The sequence below is a fragment of the Saccoglossus kowalevskii genome, chromosome 14 (genome assembly GCF_978046115.1).
Source record: "Saccoglossus kowalevskii chromosome 14, keSacKowa6.1, whole genome shotgun sequence".
Classification (NCBI taxonomy): domain Eukaryota; kingdom Metazoa; phylum Hemichordata; class Enteropneusta; family Harrimaniidae; genus Saccoglossus; species Saccoglossus kowalevskii.
Window position 1 is genome coordinate 6,300,701 of NC_140654.1, and position 13,792 is coordinate 6,314,492.

Consider the following 13,792-nt stretch of genomic DNA (forward strand, 5'->3'; position numbering starts at 1 on the left):
TTCATACTACATGTAGTATAAAATGACGATGACAGGAATGCAGATATACTAGTATATGGTCGGATGCTGTAGTAATGAATGAAATGAATGAAAACCATCGTCAGCGACGCATATTTATGTGCTGCTGCAACCGCTATTTTCTTGCAAATTTAAATAAAATTGTTTCACTTGACGAACATAACAAAAAATTCTTTTCAAATTTGTATGGAAAACTTGAACTACACCTGCATTCCAGAAAAGTGGACAAATAAAACCAAAGAAAGCTTAGAAAGAACTCCCATGTGCTGAGAGTATTGGAGACGCATTAAATATAATTTGAAATTACTTAGCTGAAAACTAATTATGCAAATCAGATTTGAGTGTAAAACTAATGAGGTCTGCGCAATGTAACAGAAAATCTATGTTTCCAAGTTTAATTGAAATGTGATTAGAACCAAAAAATTATGAATTATTATGCTTATTAGGGAATTAATATGAACAGATTTTTACTCCAAACTAATTAGGTTTGTACATTGTCCTAGAGCATCTTTGTACTAAGTTTCATTGAAATGGAATAATTAGTACTTTAGATATCAGAGTGAAAGCATAAAATTGGTTAATTATGCAAATTAGGTAATTAATATGTACAGATTTTAACCCACAATTATCCAGGTCTGTCTATTGTCCTACAGCATCAATGTACATTCATTGGTATGTGATCCATGTACATTCATTGGTATGTGATGTTTAGTATCTGAGATATCAGAGTGAAAGTTGGTTAATTATGCAAATTAGGTGATTAATATGCACAAATATTTACCGGAAACTAATTGGGTCTGCATAATTCTAGATTCATTGAAATGTGATGATTAGTACTTTAGATATCAGTAGAAAAGCTGAAAATTAATTATGCAAATTAGGTAATTAATATGCACAATTATTTACCCTAAAACTAATCAGGTCTCTGCATAGTTCTAAAGGATCTATGTACCAAGTTTCATTGAAATGCGATGATTAGTACTTGAGATAGCTGTGGAAAAGCTGAAAATTAATTAATTATGCAAATTAGGTGATTAATATGCACAAATATTTATCGGAAACAATCAATCTCTGCATAGTCCTTGAGTATGTAAGTACCAAGTTTCATTGAAATGTAATGCTCACTACATATATCAAATGCTGAAAATGAATTAATTATGCAAATTAGGTAATTAATATGTACTGATATTACCATAAAAACTATCAGGTCTGTGCAGTGTCATATATCTATGTACCAAGTTTCATTGAAATGTGATGATTAGTACTTGAGATATCAGTGGAAAACCCAAAAATTGACTAATCATTATGCAAATTAGGTAATTAGTATCCACGGATTATTACCAAAAACTAATCAAAACCTAGCATTAGTTCAGAGCATGTATGTACAAAGTTTCATCAAAATCCAATGAGTGGTTGTTTAGATATCAGTGGAACAATCATGGAACAGCTAAAAATCAGCTAATTATCATGCAAATTAGGTAATTAACGAGCACGGATTTTTACCAATACCTAATCAAATCTGTGCATTGGCCCAGAGCATCTATGCACCAAGTTTCATCAAAAACCGATGTATGGTTCTTGAGATAGCAGTGGAACAGTCGGACACACATACATACATACACACACACACACACACACACACACACACACACACAGACACACTAACTGCAAAGACTCCCATTATGTGCTTCACACATGGGAGTCAAAAAGTCCTATCCTGTTGTTGCCATGACAACCCAAAACTTGATTTTTGGTCATAGCATTGCGAAAAATGTATCCTTTTACAAATCGTGAGTCAAAATCTTGGACACATCTCATTTGAGTTTGCTTGAGTGCCTAAAGTTACTTTTTTTTTGAGTTTGTCTTACAATTAACATGGCAACACCCAAAAAAATAATTTTATTTTTAGCAGAACATTTCATTTGTGAGGATAATCAGTATTGGGACAAAATTTGTTATTTGTGTTAATTTTAAAACCATTTACTCTTAGACTATTATCTGTAACCTGTACTGCAATTTCTGCATATCTTATGTTCAATATGTAGCCATCTACAGTAGTTAGTTCAATGTTAAGATTCTTATAAATATATTTTGTTACTGCAACAATATTTGCATTTCATTTGATAGAATGTGTGTGAATGGCAAATGAATGATATGTAATTGTTCAGTATATAATTAATTTTTATGAAATCAACTATAAAGTGACAACTTAATGTCAGTTGAGTTGAAACATGTACGCAAGGCAGAATATCAACAAGCTGCTCTCTGGACTGTTAGACACAATCTTGTAAGCAGCTTCTCAATGACTTCAAAACATTTAGGAACATAATAGTTACCAGTCAGTTGTGTAGAGAACAATCACATAAATTAAACTGCCTTCATCTTCAACAAAAGAAGCCTTTTTATTCAGGTAAGATCAGGCAACATGATTACAAGTAGCACATAATCTAATCAATGAAATTACAATTCACAGTAATCTGACCCCTGTAAATTTTGGTACGACTGGTAATTTGTCTTGCATGGCTACAAACATTTCCAATAAATAAACACAAAAACCTGTCCCATGACATTATAGATTAGTTCCTATGTTTGATACCAAATCAGACAATAATTTGGCTTGTAGTAGTCAAGTAGTGCACTCTTACAAAAAAGTTGTTCACTATACTAGTATTAAGGACTTTTCCATCTAATTTTCATTATTATTCATTGCCCACTTTGTAGCACAGCTATATCTATACAAGTTTTCTACTACAGAGTCATGGTAACACATTAGTGAGTTCAAATTCATCAACCCTCTAAATTTCATGCATTTAATAAGAAATGTCAAATCAATGGGGTACTAGTAGGTGGTTTAAAAAAAAAATGAAGATAAACGTTTTCAACTTGAAATGAACCAATCTTATAGTCAGGCCGATGTATCCAAGCCAGCAGATGGTTTGCATTAAGTGGATGGACACTCATCTATACAAATAGTTCTACTCCATTATAAACATTAATCATGGCAATGTTTCATGAATGAGAAATGTTCTGATTAACCAGTAAGCTAAGAATTGATGTCAATTAGCGCAGTAACTACTGTACATCAACCGTTTCTTCATATATGTCAATGCCGTAATTATTGCTTTCTCTACACGGGTTTACAATTCTTTGAAGTTCCCTCATGGCTTGTGGATTGAGACTAATGTTGTTGTTCATTCACTTCATTGCACTCTCTCTGCTGATACTGGTCCTCCCCAATCTATACAACTGAATGTTAGTCTATGAAAACAAAAACACTAAGTGTCATTAAAGCAGCAATGTTCACACATACTCGTACATGTTTGAATTGTGTGGTAATAAAATAAATTTGATTAATCTGCTGATATTTATACGGCTTGAAACTAAACAAGCAGCCTATCGGCTGAGATAGCTCCGCTGTTAGCAATGCACATTTCAATTAAAGAAGTGAAGACATCATTAGAAAATGAACAATATGAATAGTATCAAAGCAATCGGACTTACAGTTTTTAACAAGAAGTCGAAAATATCACTTTTTACCAAAAATTACAAAAATATTCACCAAAATAAATTAATTAGAGAATTGAAGATATCATCACAAAACGAACAAATCTGAGAGAGGTCCACATGTAGTACCTATATATGTAATATCAAAGCAATCGGACTTACAGTTTTCAACAAGAAGTCGAAAATATCACTTTTTACCAAAAATGACAAAAATATTCACCAAAATTAGAGAATTGAAGATATCATCACAAAATGAACAAATCTGAGAGAGGTCCAAATGTAGTACCTATATATGTAATATCAAAGCAATTGGACTTGCGGTTTTTAACAAGAAGTCGAAAATATCACTTTTCACCAAAAAATGAAAAAAATATTCACCAAAATTAGAGAATTAAAGATATCATTACAAAATGAACAAATCTGAGAGAGGTCCACATGTAGTACCTATATATGTAATATCAAAGCAATTGCACTTGCGGTTTTTAACAAGAAGTCGAAAATATCAGTTTTTACCAAAAATGACAAAAATATTCACCAAAATTAGAGAATTGAAGATATCATCACGAAATGAACAAATCTGAGAGAGGTCCACATGTAGTACCTATATATGTAGTATCAAAGCAATTGGACTTGCGGTTTTTAACAAGAAGTCGAAAATATCAGTTTTTACCAAAAATGACAAAAATATTCACCAAAATTAAAGAATTAAAGATATCATTACAAAATTAACAAATCTGAGAGAGGTCCACATGTAGTACCTATAGATGTAATATCAAAGCAATTGCACTTGCGGTTTTTAACAAGAAGTCGAAAATATCAGTTTTTACCAAAAATAACAAAAATATTCACCAAAATTAGAGAATTAAAGATATCAACATGAAATGAACAAACCTAAGAGAGGTCTACCCAAGGTACATATACACCAAGTATCAAAGCATTTAGGCTTGTAGTTTTCAAGAAGAAGTTGAAAAAGTAAAACATTGACACGGACGACGGACGACGACGACGACGACGGACAATCACTCATATGATAAGCTCCGCTCGACAAAGTCGACAGCGGAGCTAATAAAAAGGTAGTTTCAAGCTGTATTCAAGATGGCTGCCCATATATTAAGTAAATATATATTGGCATTATTTTGTTATCACATGTACGCTAGCTGACTGGTAGTACACAGTAGTTAGACTACACTAAAACAGGAGTTCATCCTACTTCAATAAAAATAGTGTTCGAAGTTACTTATTATATTCGATTGCAAATAAGCAGGGTAATTTCAATTTTTTTTACGTTTTTGCTCATGTTTTTTTTCTCAAAATAAAATTGAATTAAAAACGCAGACAATATTTATTAAAAAAATATTAAAAATGAAAAGACTTAAATGACACTCTGCATATATGTTGTATAGATGTGGTGTTCAATTTAATGTTGCATTTCATAATCAGGCATATCATAATTGTTTGTATTGCTACATTTGAAACAATTGTTACTATTTATTTATTGAGTAAACTTACAAAATGCTTACCTCAAGTTGGGTGGTGAATACCTCTTCAGCAACAGTACTATCTGAATTACTGATAGCTAACAGCCCACTGACCCACAATTGATCAGGACTTAAGTTAGCAGCCGTACGAATTTTATGTGCATTCAATCCCTGGGTGAAAATATCCAATGTATGATTAATCCTGGCATGGTACACAAAATGCAAGCAAAATATATGAAGTTCATTAACCGGGTCCAATAGGCCAAGATCTTCTAAATGATAAAATAGATTATAAAATAAGTAGGTACAACCAGTAAACACATCTCTCCACAAACGCTCTATACGTTGATTATGCTTGCTTCAACCAGCAATATGGCTACCACGGCCAGGTCCTCCTTCAGGATGTGTTAACATTCTCCAGCCCTCTGTCAGAACGAACACGAAATGGTAACCCATACTTCGAAACTGCTTCTTCAAATGCACTAAGCACCGTTGCAGCTCTGTTATTTTGACTACAGCGCAGGAACATAATTTTCTTGCTATACCCATCAATTCCGCCATGTGTTACGAATCGTCACCTAAAACAATACAATTTCTGTTAGTCAATTAGTATACATGTATGTATCCAAGATCAAAGTTGTTCCACACAACCTCAATAAACCATTATTCAAACTTGAATTCACAATGTTTAAGGTAATATATGAACATGTGTTTGTGCCCATCAAATTTAAGCTATAAATTAAGTGGGTAATTCGCATATTATTTATCAAGTCTTGGCATTTCCCACTGATTTGATGTGAAATAGTTTCATTAGTTTTTATCTGATTAATCTGTCATGAAATTTTGGTGCGAAACAAAGTAGTAACTTTGATCAAATAATTCTGGTTTGCTGAAGATTTTTCAAAAATAATATCAAATGTAATAGGCAACAAATTTGAAAACATTTTAATCAATTTCATCACATTTTAGACAAATTTGCATTTGTTTATGATTTTGTATTGTCCGTAATAGTGATTATTTACTGCCATTATATATTGTTTGTGAAATGAAATGAATGTGTAAAATTACCTTATTAATTTATGATGTCCATCGATATGCCACAATGCTAACGGAGCAAAAACATTGTACGGTCTACGCTTAACGAGCCGAAATTCCATCGCCCTAATAATAACACCTTCTGCATCTACTCTGTGCATAGAGTCAAGTATCAACTGCTGTTGTACGCGTAGTTATCTTTGTTGCAAAAATCCATACATACGCCGAAACTCGCAGTTAGGAAAGCTGTGCAGAATTTCTCTTACATGTCTGTCCAGTTCATCATCAAAAAATTAGCATACTAGTATGTTTCTGAAATTCGTATATCATACTCAGATAACCTGCGATAAATTGTTCGCTCACTTACGTGTAGCATTTTCGCAATGTACACTGCGGAAAACCCCAGACCGATCAAGTATCTTAAATGTGCCTCGGAAATATTACCGTATATGCTGGCCTTCCAATGCTGTTTTTACTATTACGAGAAGCGTGGTAGCCTTGGAGATTATGTTCATTTCTTATTCTTAGCTGCCCGATCTCATCTGTAGCTTCTTGCAGTACTTCAACAACTCGGTCGCTTACAATTTCTGCACTATTCATAAGTACAGCGGCACGTAATAGAGCCAATGACCTTCTATAAAGCCTCTCACTTTCGAAAATTTCAGCCACGTATAAATTGCTCATTAAACTGTCAACACTGGTTAAAAAAGTTGTTATAATAAGAGTATCACTGTTACATGTGTATGCCATGTTGTCGACCACGCACTGGGTACACTATATAAGCCAATCAGTTTGCAACGGTATCCTTGTACTATGTTCGTTCACTTCACAGGAAAAACACTATAATTTTGAGCCTACAATTCACATATTTCCAAGCGAGACACACACCATCTGCCATTTTGTTTTACGTTTGACCCCAGCTGATGTCATAAACATGTACTAAATAATAACTTTCAAAAGGAAAATATATGTAGTAAATTTAATGTTAAATTGACATTTAACATATATCCTAACCCAGAGACGACCATCTCGCAAATAACAAATTTTCTTCTTGTGCAATTTCCCCCGATAATAGTTTTATCAATTTGCCGACAGAGGGCCGGCACATTCAACGAATGAGCTTCCTTCAATTGAGGTGACGTCGAATGCGAAGCCTTCAAATGGGGTACCTTCAAATGGCGTGACGCACAATGCAAAGGCGTGAAATGAGCGTGCTTCAAATGAGGTGACGTCGAATGCGAAGCCTTTAAATGGTGTGACGCATAATGCGAAGTCGTGAAATGAGCTTGCTTCAAATGGCATGTTTTGGCGTCAAATGGCACGAAGCATTGTGGAATGACATGACGCATTGTGAAATTGCAATACAAGAACTCGAATCTCGCATTGTAAAATTGCAATACAAATACCCGAATCTCGCATCGTAGAATGGCATGTTGTGGTGTCAAATGGCAGGAATACGACGCCATAGTTGTAGATTTATAGGTATATTGTACAATGCTTTATCCTAAACTGAAAATATCTTAGCAAGCATCTTTTAAAATAAAAAATATTAAAATATTTATTGGATGACACAAGGAAATTTTCAAATACACATAAATGTATGTACTTGTTGTTTTGGTACGTACAATAACGATCCCTACACATGTACATTTATTTAGTAGTTTTGATTTTTCATCAAAACTGTGTCATTGTGTTCCAAACACAACATTGTTAGTTTATAAGAAAGAATATTTTGATTTGGTATACAGTATGGAACCACAATATTAAAAATATTTGTGTTCATTCATATTGCATCTTTGAAGGGGTGTTCATCACAATGTTATTACAGTCAGCATTTGATATGGACCCCACCATATACAAAGCAATTAATGTATGCGCGTCAAATGCATTAATTATTCACACAAAATTCCGATACTTCTGAGTGCATGTGGCTGTGATGACCACTGTTCTTAATCATACATCAGAACAGAGATTTTGTGAATACACTGAAAGCTCAGAACAATATAAATTTTACACAATAGCTAAATGCATAACTACATGCATTCATGCTGTTTTTTATAAAGATAATCTACTTAAACCTTTTCACTACCAGACTTTCTCGCTCAAATTTGTCTGCACTTTTTTCTTATACATTCTTTAATATTTCTGAAAATGAACCCTAATTTTGGAGCCAACAGGCAACATTTTAGTAAATTTTGGCAGAGTTCATACCCACCATAGACTCCGGTCAGTCAAAATGACTATTTTGAACTTAGGCGAGGGTTCTCCGAACCCGCCTATTCACATAGTTCATACCCATCAAAAACTCCGGTCAGTCAAAATGACTATTTTGAACTGTAGGCATTAATCAGCGATTCTATCGGTGACAGAGAGATAGAATCTAGATCAGGGGAAGCCCCATGACCCCGAGATTCTCTTCCCTTACGTCACGAACCACGTGACCGAGGCCATGTGGCAGCGCCACTAACGGCTTGACAATCACTCTGGTTCCTTTCGCTCCGCCTCCAGGACTTAGACCAATGATACGGAAAGAGTGGGATGGTTGGGGGGGGGTCTATGATGGGTATGAACTATGTGAATAGGCGGGTTCGGAGAACCCTCTGCCTAAATTCACTACGTTCAATTACCCACCTTAGACTACGATCAGTCAAAATGACTATTTTGAACTGTAGGCACAGTCAGACGCCGATAGGTGGCAGGTTTTTCGAGCAAAAAGAAAATGATGAAAGTCTTTTCCCAGTCCGGGATGAAACAAACTACAATAAACTCAACACCTTAGTTACATGTAAGACCCAAAAAAGGGTGGTGTCGTACCTTGCCTGTGCTGTCCACGGAGCAAGAAGCCAAAATGCTGCTATGGTGACAGGGTTCGGTGTGCCTGAGAAAGCTAGACCCCAACCCAATTCTGGGGGTAATAAGCCGAAACAGTTCTGCATGAGGGCATAGGCCGAAAAGCAGGTCCTGGGAGCTTCCAGGGAGTGCTGATGGTAGAGAAATCTGTCCACATAAAATGCCGAGACTGACTCATTGCCTATGCTCAGGGACCCTTGTGGTCGTTCGGGCTGGGTCAGCAAACCAAGACTGACCCGCTATGACGAGACCCAACCTAAAGAGACCTCCCTCAATGGATTCGGTGTCTGTTTTGGTGGTAGTTGATAAAGACGTTCTGCGTTCTCCAGAAGCCTGCCCTCCATGTATGCCAGAGGGGGGGCACCTGACGCTAGCACAAGTGAGTTGGCAATCGCACAGACCCCATGTGCTCGTACTTGGTGTCTCTGCAAGCTCTGTGTCGAGAAAGTTATGTGTTGCAGTAAACCACCTGGTTATGGAAGTTGGGGAGGCCGCTTGCCTCCTGGCTGACTCTGGCTATCGGACGACGCTCTAGGGCGTTGTGTTTTCTGTGCTTGGGGTGCCCTCCGCTTGCCCTTGGCAGGGCCAACTGACTAGCGGATTCAATCTGAACCCTCTGGTTCATTGCACTCCGAAGCTCCGAGACTGTACCCACCATTCCCTGAACAAAGAGGTGGAAGATGTCCAGTCCGGTCAGTCAAAATGACTATTTTGAACTGTAGGCATTAATCAGCGATTCTGCCGGTGACGGAGAGATAGAATCCAGGTCAGGGGAAGCCCCATGACCTCAAGATTCTTTTACCCCTTACGAACCCACATGACCGAGGCCACCTGGCAGCGCCACAGGTAGTCGTCCATCACTCTGGTTCTTTTCTCTCCGCCTCGAGGACTTAGACCAACGCGACGGAAGGAGTGGGGAGGTTGGGGGGACCCGGAGTCTATGGTGGGTATGAACTATGTGAATAGTTCGGAGAACCCTCGCCTAAATTCACTACGTTCAATTACCCACCATAGACTCTGGTCAGTCAAAATGACTATTTTGAACTGTAGGCAGAGTCAGACACGATAGGTGGCGGGTTTTTCCGAGCAAACAGAAAAAAAAAAAGGAGAATGATGAAAGACTTTTCCCCAGTCCGGGATGAAAACACACCCAAAAACCTAAGTTAAGACCCAAGAAGGGTGGTGTCTTACCTTGCCTGTGCTGTCCCCGAAGCAAGAAGCCAATGCTGCTGTGGTGACAGGGTTCGGTGTGCCCGAGAAAGCTAGACCCCAGCCGAATTCGGGGGTGATAAGCTTGAAGTAGGACCGAAACAGTTCGCATGAGGGCGTAGGTTGACCGAAGCGAAACCTGGGAGCTTCCAGGAAGTGCTAGTGGAACAGACTGAATCTGCCCGCAAAAATGCCAAGACTGACTTATCGCCTATGCGCAGAGGCCCCTGTGGTCGTTCGGGCTGGGTCAGCAAACAAGGCCTGACCCGCTACTATGGGGCCAAACCTGAAGAGACCCTGCTCAATAGATTGGGTGTCTCTTAGGTAGTAGTTGATGAAGACGTTCCGCGTTCTCCAGAAGCCTGCCCTCAGAATGTGTTTGAGGGGCACCTGACGCTAGCGCTAGTGAGTTAGCAATCGCACAGACCTCATGTTCTCGTACTTGGTGTCTCTGCAAGGTCTGTGTTGAGGAGGATAGTGTATTATAGACCTCCAGTACAGTTGCAGTAATCCACCTGGAGATGGAAGTCGGGGAAGCCGGCTTATCCTGTTTGCCAGGGCCGTAACACAAAAACATGTGTTTGGTTCCCCGTCTAGAAAACCTGGTACAGTTCTCGTGGCAACTCACCGCTCGGACCGGGCAGAGAAGCAATTCCTCCTGATCCTCCGGACTGACAATATTTGCCAGCCGGGGGATGATGATCGGTTGAGGATCGTGTCCTGGGATTTGGTTCTTGGCGAGAAACCCGATTCGTGTCTTTAGTACAACTTGATCGTCCATAAAAGTGGCACAACCGTCCGCGAAGGACAGTGCGCGCCTAGCTCTGACCGGCGCCTACCTGAGGCAAGGGCCAGTAGGAAGACTATTTTCCACATCAAAAATTTGAGTGGTGCTGATTGGAGAGCCTCAAAGGGCGGTCTGCTTAGAGCAGACAACACAGCCGACAAGTCCCAGTTGGGCGGCTCCCTTGTATGGGGTCTTGGCGTCTGGAAAGCAGTAAATAGTCTCCTAATAATAGTACAATCGGCTAGTCTTGTTCCCATACGTTCTGAGGGGGACAAGACCGACCTGTAGCCAAAGCTCGCTGTGTAGGACAAACCCACTTCATCAAGCAGGTGGACGAAGGAGCCTGCTACCTGGCCAATAGAGAGATGGTATGGATCAATCTCCCTTCCGCTACACCAATCAGTGTATGCTTGCGGCCTAGAAATGTAGGCCGCGTAGGTGGAATCCCTGTTCGCCCTGGCCAGGACGTTGGCAGCCCGCTCAGATAAGGCTTTCGTATGTGCGGGTCTACTGAGAGCCTCTATGCGTGTAAGTGATACCTGCTGGGCTCATTGGTAGTGCGCCGTCTGGTTGGGACGGCAGGTCCAGTAAGTCCGGAAGCACTGCTGACGCTTCGACTAGCATTTCCAACAGAAGTGAAAACTAGGCCTTGCTTGGCCAATTGGGTGCAACCCATGATAATATGCGGATGTGCCCCCGTCGAAGTTTTCTCCGGTGCCCGATGAACTAGCGGGAAGGGAGGAAAGGCGTACACAACTAAGTGGGTCCACGGGGCTAGCAAAGCGACCCTGGCCCAGGCTCCTGGAGTCAGCAGGAATGTTACGTATGTCCGAAGCTTTGCGTTCCGGGGTGCGGCAAAACGGTCCAACCTTGGGCCGTCCCACGGCCGAAACAGCCTAGAGGCTACCCACTGGGGTATCAGCTACTCCGTGTTCTGGAGACGGAGCCGCCCTGAAAGGGCGTCGCCAGACTGTTCCTCACCCCTGGAAGGTGGTGTGCGGCTAGCTCCACATTGTATCCCAGGCACCAAAAGAAGATTTTGCTCCGCTAGGACTGACAACGATGGGGAATGCGTCCCCCCTCCTTCTTGAAGGAGACCACCGCTGCATTGCCTGTGCGGAGCAGGACTCTGTGGTCTCGAACTACGGGTAGAAAGCATGGTAGTGCTAAGTACACTGCTCTCAGTTCGAGCCGGTTGATATGGTAGTCCCGAAACTAATGCGGGGGCCATATCATTGGGCTTGTTGGCCCAATAGATGCTCTCTCCAACCCTAGGGGGAGGTATCTGTTACCAGAGTCATACCTGCGAAGAGCGGGCCCAAGGGGCTCCCCTGTCCGAGATTGGCCAGGGACGACCACCAGGGCAGGGCTTCCTTCACTTGGTCCGAGATGGAAACCCGCCTACATAGTTCCCATAGGAGAGCTCGGCATTATAACAAGCGTTATACCGGGCGGCTGCATAGTGCGGCCTGGGGAACGACCCTTTGAACCGAAGTCATCATTTCGATGATCCGTATTAGTTCACGGAGGGACACCGAGGGAACGCTGACTAGGCATTCGGCTAGGCTGCTTAGCGCTAAGCAATACGCTTGAAATAGCTAAGCCAAGCTTACCTCTGTGTCAAAACTCCATTCCCAGGGACACCAACTGTACGTTGGGTCGAGGTGGGACTTGTCGATTTACTAATGAGCCCAACTGGTGGAGTAAATCCCGTGTTAGCCTGACGCGTTTGGCTATTACCCCTTGCCCGAGTTGTTGGTAACCGCAAGTCTGGGTATGGATCGAGGTGTACCGACATCTGGTGAAGCAGCAGCACTACCTGTTTCATCACTCTGGTGAACATGTAGGGCGCTGTGCCTAACCCGAATGGAGGGGCACCTGAAATTTGAATACTTGGCCCAGCTGGGCGATTCAAAGGAGATGGCAACTCACTGGGTGCATCGGTACGTGCAGGTAGGCCCCGCTTAAGTCCAGCGGGGCTAGCCCATCAAAACGGTGGATGGAGAGAAGAACCCTGAATGGTGTCTCCATGTGGAACCGCTCGAGGAGCACGTACTGATTCAGTCTGCCGAGGTCCAAAACTGGACGCCTGCCACTTGTAGATTTGGTACTACGAACACATTTGGGTAGAAGCCTGGCCTTAGTTCCGGCTGATGTACCCTGTGTATGGCGTCTTTCCCCAGCAAACTGCTACTTCGTGTCTGATTGCTTCCGCCTTGCGGGAGTCCCCTGGCAGTGCCCAACAGGGGGAACACTGACGGGGGGGAAATGGAGATTTCAGCAGTATCTCGTAAACGGATGTCACCACCTGGAAAGGTCCAGGGATCGGTCATCCACCGTCTCCAAACCGGACTACACCGGCGCAATCTGTGTACGACAGGGATATGTGGCCATGTGTTCGGCAGTTGCTCCCTTCCCACATAAGGTGAGCTTCCCAAGGCCTGAAGTAGTCACTAAGTTGTGACCTGTGACCTAAGTTGCAGAGGTGAGCGTCAAACATGCCTCCCCTGCTGCCGGGTAGACGTCCGCCCAGGGAGGGTGAGGAGCCACCACCTGGCTCTTACCTCCCTGGGGGCGCGCCACTACCCTCCCCTCCCATGGAAGGGTATAAGCGCTTGCCTCCTGGCTGACTCTGGCTAGCGGACGACGCCCTAGGGCATTGTGTTTTCTGTGCTTGGGGTGGCCTCAGTTTGCCCATGGCAGGACCAACTGGCTAGCGGATTTGATCTGAACCTTCTGGTTCATTGCACTCCGAAGCTCCAAGACTGTACCCACCATTCCCTGAACAAAGAGGGTGGAGGATGTTCAGTCTATGTCACTGCGGTGGGGGACGTACCCCGGCTCAGCTTGTCGACAAAAACACGTGCGTCTAAGGCCGCGTCCCATAGCATGGTAGTGGCCCTGGCCAAGA

The 13,792-nt window shown here is 41.5% G+C and overlaps 1 protein-coding gene and 1 pseudogene across 1 annotated transcript in view; both read right to left on the minus strand.

The window, feature by feature from the left end:
• Positions 1–13,792, minus strand: part of LOC102807662 (tetratricopeptide repeat protein 38-like) — a 44,744-nt gene that overhangs the window by 14,851 nt on the left and 16,101 nt on the right. The gene's annotated exons all lie outside the window — the stretch shown is intronic.
• On the minus strand, positions 3,214–5,529 carry LOC144357881 (uncharacterized; annotated as a pseudogene).